Genomic DNA, 20,493 nt, shown 5'->3' on the forward strand with positions numbered 1-20,493 from the left:
ACCGTGTGTAAAGCACTGAGAACAAGGAAGCTATGCAAAATTTGAGTAGAAGGCAGAAAGACAAAAAGAAAAGCACAATACAATGTACTCATTGGGCCGCTATGAGGAAAAGTATCCAGAAGGAAAGTGTGGTTAGTCAGGATTAAATATTGCAGGTGGGTTAGCTAAAATAAAAAGTAAAAGTGTGTGATCCCCCCCACCCCTCCCACACACAGTATGTAGCAACAGATTATTGAAAAACATGTTGAGAAAGTTTTCAAGAAAATGGTTAGAGAAAATTTAATTGCAGTGTGTTTGAAAATGTGTTCAGATAGACGACTCATTTGCTTGGGTCTGAAATACAGAAGATAAAGAGTGACTAGAGTGTAGCATGATATCAAGATAGGTTTCATTTTTTAATATTTTTAAACAAGTTAGAGATATGTACTTTTTTATATATCGATGGGAACAAGTTACAAAAGAACAGACTCAAGTAATAGAATTGGGAAGGATTAGTTAGTACGTTGAGTTACTGGAGGAAACGGGAGTATGTTATCCAGAACATAGGTGACAAGCTTACTCTGGGACTATGAGATTAAACGTCTCTTCACTGAAACAGGGAGAAAAGGAGGGTAAGATGGGATTTTATGTAGAGACATGTATTTTTGGAACTGGAGGGAAGCAATTTAAAAAGATTCTCACCTAATGGCCTCTAAATTATCTGTCCAGAGTTAGATAGCAGCGGTCCTTAGAAAGGGAGCTTGAAAAGAGCTAAAGTTCTGAATGTATACCAATGGAGAATGAAAAAAGAAGCTAAGCAAAGAAAAACTGAAGGATTTGCAGGCAACTCTGGAGGTCTCCTGAGTCTGAGACCACTCATATGTAGTGAAGAGATCTCAATGGCTATGTGTCTTCCCAGTGAGCTAACCCACCGTTCATCCTTCGCTGGTGTGCGTGGGATGCTTCCCAATCGTGTGTATTCCACTGTCTTCACAACTTTCTCTACTTGAAATTTCCTCATTTAATTCCACCCTGTTAGTAGCAGGCTTGACTTTCCATGACTCTCCAAGTCAAAATAACTGACTGAATAAACAATCGGTGTTAGCAGGTTAATGATAGAGGGACAAAAGTGTTATTTGTTCTCCAGTGGGCTGTTGAAGATGATATATTACAAGTTGTCCACTTTAAGCTGTCTATATCTAAAAAACCCCCAAACTAAAACATTAAGGAAAAAGATACAGTGGTTTAGAGGGAGATAATCTGTTTTTCATTTTCAGGCAGTGTTAATACCATTCTCCAGCGAATTGAGGTTTCTGGTCTGTGTGTAGGAAATGGCAAAAGCACAACACTCTACACTTCGGTGGCCACTCTCCCTTAATGAGTTTAATTGCCTCTTATGACAGAAAATATTTTGGAAAAACAGCATTTGTTTTCCTTTACAGATCATCATGGCAATTCACAAGTGTACAGTGAGCAAGTTGGCCATGAGCAGCTCTGAAGGACGTACTGGCACCTACATGATGCCAGACATCTGGAGGCAAATTTTCATATGAAGAGTGGGTGGGGCTGTATATTTTGGAAACATAATGCTGAACATCTGGATATTTGAAAATCAACTCATTGCCTAGCTTTTTAATGTTCATAGCAATATTTTGTTTTTGGGAGATATAGTTGCAGACTCTTTACCCCTTAAAAGCAATATCATGATTTATATTTATGTTTTCTCTATTAAATTTTGAAATTATACCGCACAGACAATGTTAGTTTACTATTTAGATTGCCAATTTAATATTAGATCACTCCTTCTCAAACTTTAATAGTACATTCAAATCAACTGGTTAACTTGTTCGTAAGTGTTCTGGTTCAGAGCGCCCAGATTCTGCTTTTCTATCAAGCTCCTTGGTGATCACAATGCTGCTGGTCCTCACATCACTCATTCAGTGGCAGGGTTCTAGACCTGTGCAGTCTAGTATGGTATCCACTTGCCATATGTGGCTATTTCAACTTAAATTGGTTGAATTAAATAAGATTTAAAAATCAGTTCCTCAGTGCCACTAACCACTTTTCAAATGCTCAGTTGCCAAATATAGACAGTACAAATATAAACTATTTTTGTCACTGCAGAAAGTCCTATTGGGCACTGTTTTCTAGATACATTATTCCATAACTTTGTGCATTCACGAAGACTTGGAAAATTATTTGGAGTTTGCTTATAATTAGTCCCATTTAAAATCACAGAAAAACTTCTACAAAAGTTGAGTTCCAAGTTGAATACAACACGGCAGGTCACAGTTTTGGGGTCTAGCATTTTACACTGAAAACATCCTTTAATAACTATGGACACTGAGGTTTGCCTGAATTAGAATAGATATTTTTAAAGTGACTAAGAGTTGCACTAAATTTCACTAGTATATTTACATATAAGTTGTGCATATCATAGTGCAAATGCAGATACTTCTATCCTGGTGTACTTTTCCTTGTACTTTTCCTTTGTTTGCTTCATTACCACTTCTTATAATTTTGTTATTGTTGATGATGTTGTGTTGCTATTTCTGTTAGGTGATGTACACATATCTATTAGTATTATTCCACTTAGATCCCCAAGAATCAACAGGTCTCCAAATAAATAAACACATAAAGAATAATGCAAATTCATGCAGTAAGATGCTTAATTAATTAGGTATCTAGATATTAAGTATAAAACCAGGTTGCAAGTCCCTGGTCTGACTCATTCCAGCTGTATAGTTTAAGTAAATTACAATCTCTATAAGGCTCAGTCTTCATCTGTGAAGGATAGATGATTCACAAAGGTTCAATGAAATAATGAAGGTAAATGTCTCTCTAATATTGAATCAGTACTGTGCACATATGTTATTATTACTAGAGAATGATTTCTAGTGATCATTTACAGTAGTGATGTCCAAATATTTTAATACCATATTAGGTTAAAATATAAAGTTCACTGAGAAGATTATCACTAAAATGTTTCATACCGTATAGACCCAGAGGTGCAACAACATAAAATTGAATATGCAACTTGAAAAATAAACTGGGGTATCAACCTTAAGATTTCAGTTCTCACTTATAAGCCCTTTCTGGTTCTACAACCATCTTCATGTAATTAAGAATATTTGCCAAGTATAGACAGAAAATTTTATGTACACATGCACATATATTCTATTTAATATCTGCAAGTATAAACAATACTTCAGTTATAAACTCATGAGTGTCAGAGCAATTGACTAATGATATTTTTCTTACTAGCTTTATGAAGTGCAAATCATGTTACACATACATTAATGCCCTTTTGTTTATCTCTTTTCTCACTCTGCTTCCACAATTTGTTGTAAAGTTTCAGTGCAGCTTACCTCCTATGAAGGTAAGCTTTCTAGATAAATACTCACTTGCTCTAAATTCTGCTTATGAATATATCCTATTTAAAATTGCAGAAGAACTCCTTCAGAAGTAGATTTCAAGTTTGCATATGATATAAAAGATCATAGTTTTGAGATCTAGCACAAATTAAATGCTAGCCCAGATCTATTTATATAAGCACACAGATTATCTCTTAAAGAGTTCCTCATGAACATCATTATCAAAATAATGTAGCCTGTGTAGGACAATCAGTTGCACAATTCAGATTTCCCTGAAAATTCTTTTCAGTGCCAACTAGAAATTTTTCATGAACTGTAAGTTTGAAACATTCTTCATTCTTAAGATTCAAATAAGTTTTAGCTAAAATATTAGAAAACTTTGACTTAAGAATGTTGTGACCTTTTCTCCCTTCCCTCCCAGTTTTGATTTTTGTTTTGATTGTTTTTTGTGGTATTTGGTTGAGCATTGGGTCTTTACATTGGACACTTAACATGTCAAGGAAACTAATGATCTTAAACTGTGAGAGAGATTTTAAATAGCTCAATCTGCCTATTTCTCATGCCTGCTTAAGAAATCCTTTTATAGCCTTTAATTTTCCTTCTATACTTGCCTGGAGATTCGATCAGATGAGTCTGAACAGAATCCTGTTTTGTTCTTTGAAACAACATTTGGTGGAAACTGGAATGTCCAGTCCAATATACTTAAAATTACCCACAGAGATGGCTGTATAGGTTTTTACAAAATCTGGATTTTACACAAGTATATTTAATCTTTGTGATACGAACACTCAGCATCAAAGTTAAGCTTCAATGCAAGGAGGTGGATTGGTCATTTTAATCCAGGCAATCAGTGGGTTGAGCTAAAATCCAAGCTTGAACGTGGTAACTGCATTGGTCCTTATGGAATTAAGTGTGGCCCTTGTGATGTATACAAGTCAAGTAAGTTTCACCATCCCCTAAGTAGGATGAGTCCAGAGATCCTTAAGTATAATTTGAGACTGAATCTAGTTAGGATGTAATCTCTGTATGCAGGAAGAGGAGGTGTATGGGGAGTTTGAAAGTAGGATGATGGAAGATGGGCTTAGATGAACTCTGATTCTCTGATGTTGGAACTGACTGGGACTGAGGTGCTAGAGATGGAGAATGAACGAATGAGCTCTTTCTATCCTCTAAACTTATTTCCTGTTCCAGAAAAATCTTTTCAGCAGAGCTCACCTTGTTTTGCTATCCATTCCATTGAAGCTGCTGTGGTTGGTGTCACTCAACTCTCTGAAACCACAGCCACACACACTAGATTTGGAAAGTTGACTCTCAGTGCTAGCTCCCACCACAGGATTATATTTAGGTATCAGGTCTCTGCAAACAGTGTTTCTAGTATGTCTGGTTGCATTTGAGTGAATGTGGTGCTCTGTCTTGTTTCCCAGAAGTGGAGGAGTGGTCAGATTCAGACATTTGATTAAGATGTCATGCTAAGGGATGGAGGAGTGAAGTCAGCTCACTTGGGGGGAACCAAGGCAGAAGAGCTTGTTTCACAGAATGTAGATATATTCACTTACCCTTGGAAAGTGAATTTGGGTTGGTGGATTGACAAATAAATAAGTATTCAGGCAGGCAGGTAGACAGACAGACAGAAACAGGGCTTGTTAGGAATTCTTAAGTAAAATTAGAATCACCCACAGTTTCACAATGCCCTGAATTTCCAAGAAGAACGGGTGCACATTTGTAGTGTAAATCTGTTTCCCTGTTTATTTTGAGGTGTGGAAACTGAAGATCCTGCAAGAGATTTTCATTTTCAGGAATTTGGATTTATAGCAGCTGCAGCATAGTTCCTGCTTCTTCTTAATAAATTGAGTTTTAGTGGTTGAACAGGGTGAGTAAAATTGTAAGGTTAAAAAAAAATAACCAGTAAGTATTTTTTCATGTAATCTAATATTAAAATTCTATAAATTCATAAGAAAAATTATAGCAACTGTAGAAATTTAGGCAGCCACCTATTAGTGAAAAATGAAGAACTGAATACAATGTAATATGGTTAATAATTTACACATTTTGAATTAAGGTCTGGCAGAAAAACCTAATAGAATTATATAAATGATGGTTTCATTTATTTTAAATTAAATTATTTTTAGATTTATGTTTTGACATTTTATTGACATTAGATTTTTATCCTAGTTGTTGACATTCGTTTTCCTAATACACTCTCCACCCCCCAGTAAGAGTGGAAAATTTGTTATTAAGGATACATTTTGGAGACCATAACCCTTTTAAAAGTTATGTAGTCACTTCATTTTGGAAAAACACTTTTTGAATGACATTTATGCTCTTTACTTAAGAAACACTTTGAAAAGCAGAAAATAGAATTATTTAGATACATATACATTTCTCCACATCCCTCAGTTTAGTTGTTAATATAGGATTATGGCATGTAACTCATTATTCAAACTTGGATCCTTTGCGAATGATAAAAAAATGCATTGCTGGCATAAACTTGGACTATGTTGGCCAACTGGAACATAGGGATACCCTCTCCAAAAGATTGTTTCTGAATACACATCAACAGACTATGTGCATAAGCATTTTACCTTCTTTGATGCTTACTTCAGGAGTAAGGGAGAAATGAACATTGTAGGGAGGAAAAGGAGTATTTAAAAAGCAACCAATCTGATTTCTAAAAAATTGGCTGACAACTAAAATCATATTTTTTGACATTGCTCTTTTTTAAGGTTAGTAGGTAGTCATTCTTCACATCAGAATAACAAGGGGTTCCCATTAAAAGTTCAAGTCATACCCTGTTTTAGACTTAAAAAATTAGAGTGACTAAGTTTTGGGACCAAGGAGTTTAGATTTCTATACACTCCCCAGGTGATACTCATGCATACTTAAGGGCTGGCTTAAGTAGAAGACAGAGATTTGTCCAACCTAAAATGTGTCTAAAATCAGAATCTGACTCCTTATATCACATAGTTTGTTAAGTTAAAAATTTCACCACTTTGCAGTGCACATAGATGTGAATAATGAAAATCCAGCTAGATTTAGTGTAAAATTTTAAGGCATACTCAAGTTTTATTTCTAGATGATGACATTAGTACACTTGCACACTTGCTTACTCCCACCTAATGGAAGGGGTTAACTGAATGAGGTCTTGCCACCAGAAAGGATAGACTTCATGCTCCTTACTCTTGCTCTCTCCCCACCTGCACATAGCCCTTAAGCTGGGCTATCTAACTCAGAGTCTACCTGACTACTCTCCCTTTAGAAAAGCGTAACATTTACTTGGATTCAAGGCATATTGCCCAGGATTCCACTTGACTTTTCTCAATCTGATTTTAAAAAGGATGCTACTTTCTGAAATAATAATGAATGCAAAAGATTGATGACAAAGCATACGGATTGTTCAGGATAGCAAGTAAGAGTTCAGTTGGGGATAGATAAGAAGAAAACATCAATAACAGGGGTAAAAAATTTTACATTTAGCCCTCAATGCTTCCACATTTGCCAAGTAAATCAACAGCTATACTATCCCTTCACAGCATTCTTGTAGGCTCCCTCAAAGAACTCTATGAAGAGTAGGATTATTAATACTCTTAAGAGGGGCGCCTGGGTGGCTCAGTTGGTTAAGCGACTGCCTTCGGCTCAGGTCATGATCCTGGAGTCCCTGGATCGAGTCCCGCATCGGGCCCCCTGCTCAGCAGGGAGACTGCTTCTCCCTCTGACCCTCCCCCTTCTCATGTGCTCTCTCTCTCTCTCTCATTCTGTCTCAAATTAATACTCTTAAGCACACCTGGACAAAACAGAGAACTGTTGAAACCCATCTTCTTCACTGTAGCCTCCCAGTTCCAGGTATGCATCTCTCAAGCTCTCCTTTATTACATGTTCTGGTCAGCTTTCATTCAAGCCTTTATGGGGTAGACACTGTGCTATATACTGCCAGAGTTACAAAGAATGATATGGCTATCCCATGAAGAATCTTACAGTCTGGTGTATGCTGTAAGATTAGATACATATAAGCATATTTAGTCAGTTACACACATGAAAACAGTCCCACCTAGCAAAGTGGTAAAGTAAATCAGTATCACAGAAGTGGTCCAGATAGGATTTTGCTTCAGCACTTCTAAAGGAGTGGGAATCCCTTCCAACTGAGAAGACTGAAGAAGATCTCAAAGAGGAGAGAGGCCATAAATAGGAGGGTTGAAAGACCCATAGGATTTAAAGTGATGGAGTGGGATTTAATTAGAGTACATTTAATTTTAATAAGGATTCTATCCTCAAAGAAAAGAGTTTAGACTTAGTAGAATATTGAGAATTTACCACTAGGAGATTATTTGAGAAACCATTCAGCCTTTCCTATCTCCCAACAGTCTCCCTAGGTGTGTTTCCTTTGCCTGGTTATCGAGTTACCCCATGTGGATTTTGAGATTCATAGCCTCTTATGGTGAGTACCCTTTCATGTATTTCTATTACGGCTAGTATGGCATCTTCCATGTATTTGGAAAATATTCATAATCATAATAAATCTATAATGATCTATTGTGAAAACATTTCTCAAACACTAATGTACATACAAAGTGCACGTGGACCTTATAAAAAATGCAAACTCTGATAGTAGATGTAGAATCATGCCTACAGGTGTGCATATCTAACAAGTTGCCAGGTGAACAGATTCTGCTAGGCCACAGATTACATTTTGAATAGAAAATTCCCACACTTAAAATTTAAAACACCAAATCCTCATGGCGTTATCCTGTGTTTTTATTCAGTTTTTCACTTTTGTGGTTCCCTGTTCTCCAATTAGCATTTAAATTCATTTGTGAAAGAGCCCATTCCTTATATTGATCCCCTCATCTAAAAAAAAATCACTTAATTGCATGTTAAGCACATGTAAAATTATTGCATCCATATTAAAAAAAAAGCTATCAAAAACCAAAATAATAATTTCAAAATAGTAAATATGAAAACAAGTTTAACACATCAACCAGTTACCAGACCTTAGTGCCACTTTAAATTCTGATAGATTTTTAATTATAATTTATGTGTTCTAGTTCCCATGTTTCCAAACAATGACCTCTCTTTTTTTTTTTATTAAGAGAAATCAAATTAGTACTATATCACGCTTATGTACACACACAAAATTACTGGTTCAAAGCAAGTTCATTATCTATATACATATGTTAAGGAGAAGACTATAGGATCCTCACTCAAGGTCTATATATTCTTAGTTTATACTTAATTCTACGAAGATTGATTTTGCTGTTCAAGATCACATTAATTTAGACTAATAACTACAAAGAGAGGAGATGCTTTTATTAGCTGCAGAAATGGCAGTGAAAACTAAGTTTTCAATATCATGGGAAGAAGAGATGGGAAAATAAGAAAAGCAGGCCCTCACATCTTTAAAGCTGAACAATTCGGTGTGATTTTATGTAGAGGCAAATAGTTCTTCATAGTTCCATAGGCCCTGGGGTCTGCATTTTAATATACTCAGTTAAATAATTGGTATTAATGGGAACCTAGGGTCCCAATAAAAAGTTGAAATATATTCAGTATTTTTCAGAGAAGATAGGAGATTTGTAGTGAAAATCTGTGCCTTAGTGTTCAACTAGCTTAAATTACCTTTAAAAATATAAGTCCATTTTATTTTGGGGGATAATTTTAATTTCAAATGCTTATTTTTGTTTTATGCTTATAGTTATGCACTCCATTATCCAGAATTTGTCATTTTGAAAGACAACATAGGTTTAAGTGTAAAATATTAGTAAATATTTGCAAAAAGAATTAAAGCAATTTGAAAAGTTTTTTTTCATGTTGGACTGGCCCTCCTGAAGGGCAAATATCTCTCATTTGTTAGATGGGATTTATTAGTCGTTACCAAGGTATAATATGCTTTACATAAATTACTTTGATATCATATATACCAAATGGTACATATACCACATACAATATAATCTAGAAGTATTTCAATTAAAAGAATTCAAACTCTAACAAAGCTGACGATATATGTGAAGTGCCTTGAATATTCTATTATTTTGAATTCATCCCAATAATAAAATCAAATTAAAACACAATCACTCTAATTTTGAATTTGGCAAGCACATTGTCTCTCAGACCTTTGACTCTTACTATTCTTAATGTAAAACTTGGTTTATCAAAAATACATAATTTACGTATTCCATTTAAGGATTTATTTCATAAAGCAAGTTACAACTATATTTCAAAGAAAATTGAATATTGGAATGGTTTAAGTGTGGGGATAATTAAACGGATACTTACATATAATTTGGGGTTATAACAGAGCTTGGAAAAATATCATGAATTTTAGGTAACAGATATTTTTAAAGAAAATCTTCATGACAGCACAGAATGAAAAGTTCAACTTTCTTTTAGCAAAATTTCCATATTATCAACTCATTTCTCCTCAGTTTGTACTTTGGTTCTTTTCAGTGTGCTGCATATTCCAAGGCCCAACCCTTCTCCCTGCGGGTGCTCAACATGCATCTGATGATGATACTTACAGTGATTGCCTTGTGGGGAGAAAGTGTTAATTTGTTCTGACATTCCCAGATTTCAATCTAATGAAATGAAAATGTAGACTGGAGTGGGTTAAGCTCTTTTGGTGCTTTTCCTTCTTAGAACTAGGGTAGTTTCCTTTTGCATGATTGAAATCATGCCTGTATCATCCCCTTAATGTCTATAGTACTGTGCTTAATGGCTTCATCAGGATATGTCACTTTCTTTGGCACCGAGCTGCCAGTGGAACACAAATCATTTAGAGAGAGAGATTGTTAGAGAAAGATAGGTTGCAGTGGCTGAAGAATCACAGTTAAAAGTAAAGAACATTCAGGAAAGCCTACAGTGTTTGGAAAATTAAGAAAAATTCACTGAAAGCATATTAAAAATTTTAAATTAAAGATAGAAAGTAGAGGGAAACCTTTATGACTATATTAATACCAATTTATAAGTAGCTATAAAAAACTATGTTTTTCTTATTTATCTTATTATCTGTTATCACTGCTAAATATAAACTCCATGCAGCTGGAGATTTTTGTTTGTCCACTTCATATCTCTAGAAATCAGAACAGTACCTAGATCCCAGTAAACACTATGTGTTCAAAAAAATGAATGAAGAGAATCCTGAAATCTATATAAAGAAAAAAAAAAAAAGGAAGAAACATCATGAAGCATAGCAAGATTAGCCCATAAAATAAAAATCTATATCTTAAAAGACTTTTTGAATATTCTCTCTTTCCCAGAGCTGTAGGGAAATGTAATAGATTACTTTTTATTTTTCCCTTAATATTTTTAATATTCCTATATCCTATTTGATAATGCACAAGTTATCCCACCTGTTTGTCACATTCTCATAGAATCTGCACACATCTGAGATAAAATCAAGGTCACAAATAAAAACAAGTGGCAACATTTTTGAAATAATGAAAATAAAATTTTCCAGGACATGTTCAAATGCATTTATGGATGTCGGCATACCACTTATCTTCTCATAAACAAACTAGATTAATATGGATTCTAATTGGAGGCTTTAGACAGCTGCTTGGCACAAGAGGGAATAGAAGTTGAAGATATAACAGCACAGAGAAAAAAATAGTAGGGGTGCACACTTAACTGATGACCAAATCAGTTAATCCACTTAAAATGCCCACTGCTCCCATCCCAACTCCTTGTTCTTGAAATCACTGAACATCTGTTACAGAAGATGGTACCTCAGAACAGAACAGCTAACTTTATTCATCCTATTTTGAGAGTGGTCTTTTTTGAAGATCCTTTGGGGAAGCCAGTGAATGGGGGAGGAATATGGGCTATGGGAAGAACAGTTAAGTATTAGAGCTCTGTACCTGCTTGGAATTTGTTTGTTTTACCTAATAATATGGGATTTTAAAGTTAGACTTTGCTTGAATACAGTTTTTGAGTTGAAGAACTATGGTGTGTAAAAATGCACAAGGTAAATATTCCTGCCAAGATTGAGGAGATGTCTTCAGATCAATAAGTGCTTAACATATACTGATTATTTTGTAAATACTTTGTAAAATGTAATTCTGAGAAATAGGTCAGATTTCCTAGGTATAATAAATTATTTATTACAAAATACAAATTTATAACTTACTACTAGTTTTAAAATACACATTGAAAAATAAGTAGTAACCAGCACCTGGGACACAAAATTCTATACACAATAAGAAGCTATTAGTTCTGTCCATACTATCTCATTTTAATTAAAATCAACAAACCTTTATTTTATATTTTTATGTGTCAGGCCAAGAGTATACCTAGTAATTCATTCATTCACTTAATAAATCAATATGATACTCTTTCCACAGTTTACCAAGGTAACTCAAGTGAAACAAACAAACAAATAAAACCATGCACAAAAAAACAAGGCTCTATCAGTAAGGAGCTGCCCATGTAGTGAGAAAATATAGCATTTATTATTATTTATATAAACCTATAAACAAATGGGTAAAGTATGATGAGAAAAGGGTGATAATCTAAATTTGCCACAATTGTTGTTAGAGATCAAAGGGAGATAAAAATAGTTTGCTTGTCAGACATCATGAAGGCTTTGAAAGTAGAACATCTTTCATACTTCAGTTAATCTTTGAAGGATGAGTAGGGCTTATCACCTGTACAGAATAGGGAACAATATGTTATGTAAAATGGGGGAGCAAGTGGTGGCGTCAGTATGTAGGGTATTCAATCTCAAGCAAATATGTGAGATAGCTACATTGAGGTCTTCTATATTCCAATTGCATTCTGCAACTTATAGAGAGACATTTTTAAAAGAATGAAAGTCTGGTGAACATATTTGTGCCGAGTCATTAAGAGGGAGTATGTAATGGGTGCACAGACGCCCTAAACTGTGGTGATTGAAATTATGATGTGGATGGGGAACTGGAATAAATAAGTCAGAGATAAGTTTGAGAAAAACTGGTAATCAAGTAAAGAGAGGAAGAGGAGGAAAGTGTTTCTGAAATGTTCTGCTGAGAAAATGGTGCTACCAACGATTGAGATACAGACTAGAGAGAGAGCAATTTTGGGGAATGATAATTTGATCATTATTGTTCTTGATGATAATGATGATTTTGAGGTGTCTTCTGAGATCCAGCGATGGTAGCTGGGAATGAAAAACTAAAGATCAGAAGAGATTGGAAGGGAAGACCTTGGGAGAGATGAGATGTGTGTGTTTGGAGGACACATGAAGATCATGGAAATAAATGAGATTTTCTGGAAAAAAAATGAAGAATGAGTAAAAGACAGGTTCAGGTATAAATTCTAAGGAGTACTTTCATTAAAGAAGTGGACATGGAAAAGCATCCAGAGAAGAATATTTCTGAGAAACAAACTGAGGGTTCTAGAGGGGAGGGGGGTGGGGGGATGGGTTAGCCTGGTGATGGGTATTAAAGAGGGCACATATTGAATGGAGCACTGGGTGTTATATGCAAACAATGAATCATGGAACACTACATCAAAAACTAATGATGTAATGTATGGTGATTAACATAACATAATAAAATAAAATTTAAAAAAATGATAAGAGGTATGTGAAGAATAAAGGGAATTTTATTGAGCATCTAGTAAATGTGAATAAGCATTGTTTCATTTAATCTAAACATCAATCATTCTTCCAGGGCACAGTTTAATCTTCTTACTTTACTCACAAGAGAATGATGGCTCGGGGTTCCTGGGTGGCTCAGATGGTTAAGCGTTTGCCTTTGGCTCAGGTCATGATCTCAGGGTCCTGGGATGAGCCCTGCATTGGGATCCCTGCTCAGTGGGGAGTCTGCTTTTCCCTCTGCCCCCCCCCCCCGGCTCATGCTCACTCTCTTTCTCTCTCAAATGGATAAATAAGATCTTAAAAAAAAATGATGGCTCAAAGTAGATCAGTAATTTAGACAATATCATTTAACCAGGAAGTGTTAAAACTGATATTAGAATTTGTATCTTGATGACCCCCAAACCCACACTTGTGGGATTCCAAATGAGAAGTTAGTTTGATCCTCAATAAGCTAAAATTTGTCAAGTTTAAGAGTTTTATATTATTGGGGCGCCTCGGTGGCTCAGTCGTTAAGCATCTGCCTTCGGCTCAGGTCATGATCCCAGGGTCCTGGGATCGAGCCCCGCGTCGGGCTCTCTGCTCTGCGGGATGCCTGCTTCTCCCTCTCCCACCCCCACCCCGCTTGTGTTCCCTCTCTCGCTGTGTCTCTCTCTGTCAAATAAATAAATAAAATCTTAAAAAAAAAAGAGTTTTATATTATTCATTTCTGCTGCTGGAAACTCTTATCTGTGTATCATTAAATAAAACAAAAACAATATTGAAAAACCTTTTGAACAACAGATGTCTCTAAATACTAAAACAAACCTTGACCAAAATATTCGGGTCACGTGTCAGTTCACAAATATTTTTAGATATATTATTCTATTTTCAGTTGGTATTTTTCTCTCTCATCTCTCTTTAGCTCTGGAAACTTCCAGACATTTCTCCAGATATATCATCAGAACAAATATGAGATTTTTATTAGAAACCTGTTGGGGGAAAAACGTAATAGGGCTTGTAAATCTTCCTGAGACTTAATTGTATATTCAAAAGAAATGGTAATAGCAACATTACCTAATGGTGTTTAATACATATTTTATAATGCTTTTGCTTTTATTATAAATGATTAATAGGTGACAATGAAATCTGCCTTATAATGTCTCCTTCAGGTATGGCTTACACACAATCCTACTTTATACCTTAGCTCTTTTCATAGTTATGATTACTCTGACTTACTGACACTCTTATCACAGTTCTTGCTAAGTCAGAATTTTCATTTACATGTCAATAGTCATTCAAATTCCCTAAATGAAACTATGTGCAAAGAGAAATGTCAATTTTTTTCTTAAAAAAATACATATTTATATGCAAAGTATTTTTGCAGTTTGATTATTTTATTATTTAAATAAGGGGAAATTATTATTTTTGTCAAGGATAAAGAGTTGTTTTGGGACTTTTGTATCATTTTGTGCTAAAAAAAAAAGAGGAATTGCTCATAAGCCAGGTGCTTATTAGGACTTCACTTTCTGCATCTTCATTAGGATTATTGAGGAAAATAAAGATGCTTAGACAATTTGTAAATGATCCTTGGGATAAAGCAGCGGATTCTTTAAAAATGTAGAATAGACTAGGAATAGAATTAATGGCTGGTGAAACACAATCGACATCTTGCTCCAAATCTTCACTGTGTATGATGTTATAATCATTGCAATTTCAAAGGGATCTGATTTGAGACACAGAAGATGATGTCATGAGACAAGTAGTAAGTAGCAGGGCAGATGAAGTCTTAACAGCTAAGGAGGCTGCTGTGATGCAAATCATTTTTCCAAGGGATGTTAAATATTTCTGAAGTTAACAACTGAAACGAAAATACACTGTCAATAAAAGGCAGATAAAATAAACACAGAAATCACATGCAGTCCTAGGAGAATTGTTTTTGAATAAAATGCTTTTCAAGGTCTTCACAAAGTTGTCAGCAGCTCTTTTAAAAATCAAGTCAATGCATTTGAGGTAATTGTTCGTAAGATACGACTGGTTGGTAAACGATTCTGAAACTCCATCCAGCTGTTAATTTTACATAGCTATTCACAAAGTGTGCAACTATTACAATAAATAATACTTCCAAAACACTGTAACATGATAGGTTTCTTACAAAACATTATGCTTCTTTGCATATTGAAAGAGTTGCCCCCTTAACTTTTATGTTTCATTTATGGTGCATTTTTTTTTCAGTACATTGATCGACATTATCACACAATGTTCACTGCCTATTGCTAGTGAATAATAGAGTGTTTATTAATAAAAAAGAACTGTTATTACAGTTTTGGCAGGACACTGAATTGACTGAGTTCCTCTTTAAAGAAAGGGAGCTGGAGGGACTGCTTTTAAATAGAGCATTGAAATTGGATTAGGGAAAACTACCAGATAACTTCAAAAGAGACCAATTTTGGATTCTATAGAATACAAAGGTTAGAATAAAACAGGAAATAAGACAGGTATGTCCCTGTCTTTTTGGAGCTACATTTCTAGGAGAGGGGACAGACCAAAATTAAATAAGCATGCATCTAAAATGAGGAAGATTAAAAATCATAGAAATGGAGAAAAGACTGCTGATTGCTAAGAGTTAAGGATGGTGTGTGGAGTTGTGAGGGGGTAAGTATGACTAAAAAGAGAGGTACCTGAAGGAGATCTTTATGGTGATGGAATAGTTCTGTATCTTGATAGCAGTGGTGGTTACATGCATCTATCTACACATGTAATAAAATGGCGTAGAACCATACACACATTGTACCAATGTCATGGTTTTGATATTATACTATAATTGTATAAGATGTGTCCACTGAGAGAAAGTGGGTAGAGGAAACATGGGACATCTCTGCACTGTTTTTATAACTTCTTGTGAATCTATAATTATTTCAAAATAAAAAGTTAAAAAATAGGTGGTTTGAGGATGGATGGGTGGATAGATACTTGATTAAGAGAGTGTATCAAATTTTAACAATTGTAAGTTGACCATAAGTTATAATAGGTGCAATGAAAGAAACAAAGACAGAGATTAACAGAAGGATCCTAATTAAGGTAGGATATTTGATGAAGACTCCTTTAAAGAAGTGACTCCAGGGTGGAGATGTAGTTATTCATGCAAGAGTCCAGTTCTTTCTAGATCTTAGGATAAGCATGTTCAAGGTAGGAAGAACTAGTGCTTTCCAGCAGTAATATAGATACTAACATTGGAACTTAGTGAATGAGGGAGAGAATGGGAAGGTAGATGCCTGATAATATAGGGTAAGCATCAGCAAATGTTTTTTGTAAAGGCCAAATAATGAACATTTTAGGCTTGATGAAGACATAGGGTCTCTGTTGCAACTACTCAGCTCTGCCTATATAGTGTGAAAATATCCTATATGATACATAAATAAATGAGCATATCTGTGTTTCATTATGACTTTATTTATAAAATGAGGTAGTGGGCTGGATTTGTCCCAAGGACTGTAGTTTGATGATTTCTGATGTAGGGTCTTGTAAAGTAAGATGTTCAGATTTTGAGTCCAAAGAGAAATAACTGAGTGGTTCCAAACAAGAGAATTAAGGTTACCTTTAATATTTTATGAAAAAGAAGAAGGCAGAGATGCAAAATATAAAGGGTAATAATTTAGGTGATGAAGAAAGGTGATTCAGGGAAATTCACTTGAAAAACTTTTAGAAAATCACTGTCTTATTGTAAATGCTCACAAACTTCCTATAAACCTAGTACATGTCTAACATAATAGTACTGTAGATGCAGTAGTTATGATATGAATAGGGTTGGAAGCAAGATTACCTGTGGTTAAAGCCTGACTAGGTCATGTACCCATTTACCATTACACAGTTTATTGACCCCCCCCTTTACCAATTTGTACTATTTAAAATAATCAGGAAAGTGTTATTGTTCTTTAGTAGTCATAATAATATTTTCCAATAAGATAGCCCTATGAGCAGGATTTATATCTTATATTTCTGGGATTCACATAATATTCTTATTGCTGTTTAACAAATTTTTGGCTTTTGACTTTTCATGATTATGCTATTTAATTACTTCACTATCTGTGTGTACTCTGATCTTTGATATTTTCCTCTTTCATATTTTTGATAATTTTTCTAGGTCAATGATAATTTTATACTCTGAAAAAACTCTGGGGGAATACATTGAATCTGTGGATGTGAGTAAGAATAATTTTAACATAGAACCTACAATTTAAAAGATGATTAGCTAGCTGGGTGTTTTTTTAGGATCACCTGGAAATATACACATATAATTATAATATAGGAATTTAGGGTGTTTATTGCTAGAATCCCAAATGCATGATCAATTATTCTTCTGTTAGGTACAAGAGATTGGCTTTAGAACTTTCCTATTTTTTTCTGATTTGCCTTGTTTACTACAGATTTTTGAAGAGTAATATCTACATCTTCTAGCCCCTCTTTCAGGTAAGGTCTTAATATCATTAGGTCCTTCCAATCAATGCACTCCCATGAGATTTTATTTGTAACTAAATAAAGTGGGGATATCCCATTTGTTCAGCTCATACAATGTAATTCTGGAGCCAGCAGAGTCATTAGCAACTTTGTGATCTCCAGGTCACAGCTTAGATAGTGTGTTCCTAGAGCCAAGAATTAAAGCTGAAGCCTTTGATTCTCTAGGTCCCTCACTGTGGCAGAAGTATCTGCTCTCCTTGGTGACCAGTTCAGCCATGATACTGTGGGAGTCATTTCCATAGGCTCAGGTTATAGTTTGCTCTTCTAGTTCTTCTGATGATTTTGTTAATACCTAATTGCCTGAATCTTACTCTTTTCTGAATAAAATAATAGCTACAGTATCTATGGACTCTGACACTGAACTTTGGTTGTTGCAGTATTTGATACAGAAATGGTTGCAGATAAAAGCTCAAGGATGGGGATTTGGAATTACTTACCTGGTCTAGTTGGGTTTGAAGGCATTAGAGGATAGGATACTAACATTTTACAATGCCCAGAGACAAAAGATAGTTAAATTAGTGTGTGTGGTCACCAATTAAAATTATGCCTTTGGAGGTCCAAGTGACAGAGGCAATAACAATATGATGGGCAAAAAGATTATAGGGATAGTGTGGTAGGTAGCCTACTTCTAACTGCACTGCCAAACACAAAGAAAGAAAGTGACATATTCAAATCTTTAAATTGGTTTCAGAGAATATTAGAAACCTAGACTTTCTAAGATTTCTCTAAAATAAATTCTTGTATTTTGCATTCCCAGCATTGGTGTATTCAAAAATTAAACACAAAGTCTGATTCTACTGGTTACTGAAAAAAAAATGTAGACTGAATTCATTCTTAAGTTTCATATGGGAAAAGTAAGCACAGTGCTTGCAAAGTGAGGCACCCCAAGAATTAGAGTAGTAACAACTGAAAGAATCCATATACCAAAATGTATACTGAATCCAAAACTTGCCTGAGGTTTCTGTATCAGCAAATCTACCAAATCCTCCTCTGTCTAATGAAGCTGGCCACACCTTACATGATTGTCTGATTCTGATTGTGCTTGTGCAGTACTTTATGACAAGATACAAGTTCTCCACATGTCATACCCCTACTACCCGATTTGCCTCGGGATAGATAACTATAGTCAGTACTCTGCATGCCATAGAGTCAAATTTACTAACTAAGAAGTTGGAAGAGAAGGCTTATTCACCAAAGAATTGCAGACTATGCTCATTTATATCAGAACAGAACAAGTGAATATGTGTAGAAGGAAATTGCCAAAGAGGGTAGAATGTACTTTTGGATTGGGCTGAATTTACTGCTATGGATAAAGTGTGCTAGCTCATATGAAAACTGATTCTTGAAGGTAGCCTGTGATGAATGAAGTTGACATGCCTGAAATTCCATGATGTAACGTAGACAGAATTATGACAATGACTTTGAGCAGATTTATTCATGTGTGTTTATCTCCCTGCCTCCTTACCTTGTGCCCTGAGAGGACCTAGAGGACATTCCCTTAACCAAAGCATTGAGTGAGTAGAGCACCGATATTCTTGAAAAGTGCTCGATCTTTTTAGGCTGAAGATGAAAGTAGGAAATTTGGATATTAATAGAAGATCCCTGATTTCAGTGAAAATGTTGGGATCTAAGGGTGACAGAAGCTAAAAAACACTTAAGTATCAGAAGCCAGGTGACCAGCATTGCCCAACAAATAGCAGGGGCAAAGTGGTAACAGAACTGCTTGACTCAAATGTGTCTTTAGTAATGGCTAACTGATTATGAAGCCCATAATGAAGAAAAAGAGGCAGCCACCTAAGGTACAATTTGGGTAGTATAACAAAAGAACTCTAAATCTGGTAACCAGACACTTGACTTAAATCACAATAGCAAACAACACCCAAGTTCCAGTTTTCAGATTTAAGTTATATTTTAAAGACAGAGCTCTTTTTTTTTAAATTTTTTTATTGTTATGTTAATCCCCATACATTACATCATTAGTTTTTGATGTAGTGTTCCATGATTCATTGTTTGCACACAACACCCAGTGCTCCATGCAGAACGTGCCCTCCTCAATACCCATCACCAGGCTAACCCATCCTCCTACCCCCCTCCCCTCTAGAACCCTCAGTTTGTTTTCCAGAGTCCATCATCTCCCATGGTTCGTCTACCTTCCGATTTCCCCCCCTTCATTCTTCCCCTCCTGCTATCTTCTTCTTTTTTTTTTTCTTAACATATATTGCATTATTTGTTTCAGAGGTACAGATCTGAGATTCAACAGTCTTGCACAATTCACAGCGTAGAGCTCTTTATATAAAGGAGAAATCATTTTCCTATGAGAAAGGATCCTAAAATGATAAGTTTGGAGCCATTTCACCAGTATGATTATTCACTAAGGACAGTAAAGCACCATTAATGATTATTGGGCACTGTCTCTAAAATCATGCTAAGTCTTGGGGATCCATAACATTGCTATAGTCCAGCAGTAGAATAAGGATTGGTAGGAAAAAATGAGCATAATAAATGGATGCCTGGCCAAGGTTTGTCCCTTAGTGAGTTCATTGAGTCTTCAAACCCATCCATGGTTTTTACTCTAGTTCTTATATGATTAAAATATCCTCACCATCTGTCAGAATCCCTACATTGGTTTCCATCCATGAAGTAAGTACTGTCATGATAGGAATCGTGAACTTAAAGTCCTGGAGTTCAGCTTCCTTATCAAAGTATCACATTCCTGGGGAACTCCAGAGTGAGTGCCACCAATGATCCTTGAAAGACACAGTGGAGCAATCTCTTTCATATTTCCTTTTAATTGGACTGCTATCTCACACAGGAGACAAATGGATCTTAGAAAAGTAGATTATCATACCTTTAATAAGGTGTAACTACAAATAAACCAATTGTTTCAGGTGTAATTTCACTGTTAGAGCAAAGGAGCACAGTTCCTGGCACTAAGTATGTAGCTATTGATTACTAAGTATGTAGCTATTGATTACTAAGAATGTAGCTATTGATTTTTTTTCTAATCCAGTAGGCATAGAATAACAGAAAGTGTTTGCTTCCTCCTGGTAGAGACAGCAGTACACCTTCATTATCTTTCTT

The 20,493-nt window shown here is 35.3% G+C and overlaps 1 long non-coding RNA gene across 1 annotated transcript in view; it reads left to right on the plus strand.

Annotated features, from left to right (window-relative positions):
* Positions 1–20,493, plus strand: part of LOC145720799 (uncharacterized) — a 174,933-nt gene that overhangs the window by 71,702 nt on the left and 82,738 nt on the right. The window contains exon 2 of the long non-coding RNA XR_014144010.1: positions 7,712–7,785. This is a non-coding gene — a long non-coding RNA (uncharacterized LOC145720799). The remainder of the gene's footprint in view (positions 1–7,711; positions 7,786–20,493) is intronic.

Source organism: Leptonychotes weddellii, chromosome 3 (assembly GCF_054177405.1).
Source record: "Leptonychotes weddellii isolate Sample4059 chromosome 3, ASM5417740v2, whole genome shotgun sequence".
In the NCBI taxonomy this organism is placed as follows: Eukaryota; Metazoa; Chordata; class Mammalia; order Carnivora; family Phocidae; genus Leptonychotes; species Leptonychotes weddellii.